Source organism: Mustela erminea, chromosome 8 (genome assembly GCF_009829155.1).
Source record: "Mustela erminea isolate mMusErm1 chromosome 8, mMusErm1.Pri, whole genome shotgun sequence".
Classification (NCBI taxonomy): Eukaryota; Metazoa; Chordata; class Mammalia; order Carnivora; family Mustelidae; genus Mustela; species Mustela erminea.
In genome coordinates this window covers 102,258,284-102,259,619 of record NC_045621.1, presented here as the reverse complement: position 1 = coordinate 102,259,619, position 1,336 = coordinate 102,258,284, and the positions used below count along the sequence as shown (strand labels likewise).

Below are 1,336 nucleotides of genomic sequence, written 5' to 3'. Positions count from 1 at the left end.
TGAGTCTTCGACTCTTGGTTTCGGCTCAGGTAGTGATCTCAGGATTGTGAGATTGAGCCCCAGGTCTGGCTCTTTGCTGGGCACAGAGTCTGTTGAGATTCTCTTTCCCTCTTCCTCTGCCCCTCCTGCTCATGCTCTAGCTCTCTCTCTCAAATAAATAAATAAATAAACTTCTGGCTTTCTAGCATCAATTTGGATGGTCGCCTTGTCTCTAGATTAAAGACATACACTCTTGGATGTAATTTTTATTTTTTTCACATTTTAAATCATTAAGCCATCCGAAATTAATTAATTAATTAATTTAGAGGAGGCTGACTGCTTTATTGCTTTGCAGGTGAGGGCAGGGGCTCAGCAGCGCTTGGTGGGGCGGGCCAGCTTCCTCTTCATCATCACAGGCTTCTGGCTACGCAGGATGGCACTGGCTCCGCGAATGACAGCCATGCGCAGATCTGGGCGGCTCTTGTTCTTGCGGATCATGTGCGGAACACTGCTGAGGGTGGACCTGGTGGTCTTGTTGATGGTGGTCCGCACGTAGGAGGTGGCAGGTTTCCGCTGGCCGGATCTGCTGTTTCACGACCACCACCACACCTTTGCCTCGGTCGCTGGCTCCACGCCCATGGTCTTGCGGTGAATCAGCCCGTTGTAGCGGAACAAGTTGCGGGCTTTCAGGTTGTTGGGCTCAGTGCTGTAGGCCGGCTTGTTCCTCTTGATCAGGAAGCTGGGGCAATTCCGCACGACCATCCGCTGCAGGTGGGCCGGCATGGCTGCGGCGGTTCCTCCCGTTAGGGCAGCCAGAGACCGAAAGAGCTGAAATTTATTTTTGTTTTTATTTCTCACAAATTGAAATACCAACTTTATTGCTTTATTTCTTGCTTATTTTATAATCTATTTCTGGATTTTTTTCTCATCTAAATACTTTTTATTTATTTTTATTAACACATAATGTATCATTTGCCCCAGGGGTACAGGTCTGTGAATCATCAGGCTTACACATTTCACAGCATTCACCATAGCCCATACCCTCCCTAGTGTCCACACCCCGCACAATCCCCTGCAACCCTCAGTTTGTTTTGTAAGATTAAGAGTCTCTTATGGTTTGTCTCCCTCCCCATCCTGTCTTGTTTCACTTTTTCCTTCCCAACACCACAACCCCCGACCCTGCCTCTCAAATTCCTCATATTATATTTCTGGATTTTCTATTCTGTTTCACAGACCTATTTATTTACATTTATGGAAGTAACACACTAATTTGTTTATAGGAACTTTATAGCGTGTTGTGTGTGATATTTGGTAAGGCAAATGCTCACTCTTTTTTTTTTAATGTACTATATATATG

The 1,336-nt window shown here is 45.6% G+C and overlaps 1 pseudogene; it reads right to left on the bottom strand.

Moving 5' to 3' along the window:
- Positions 1 to 314: 314 nt before the first annotated feature.
- LOC116596997 lies at positions 315 to 793 on the bottom strand (annotated as a pseudogene).
- Between the last annotated feature and the right edge of the window lie 543 nt (positions 794 to 1,336).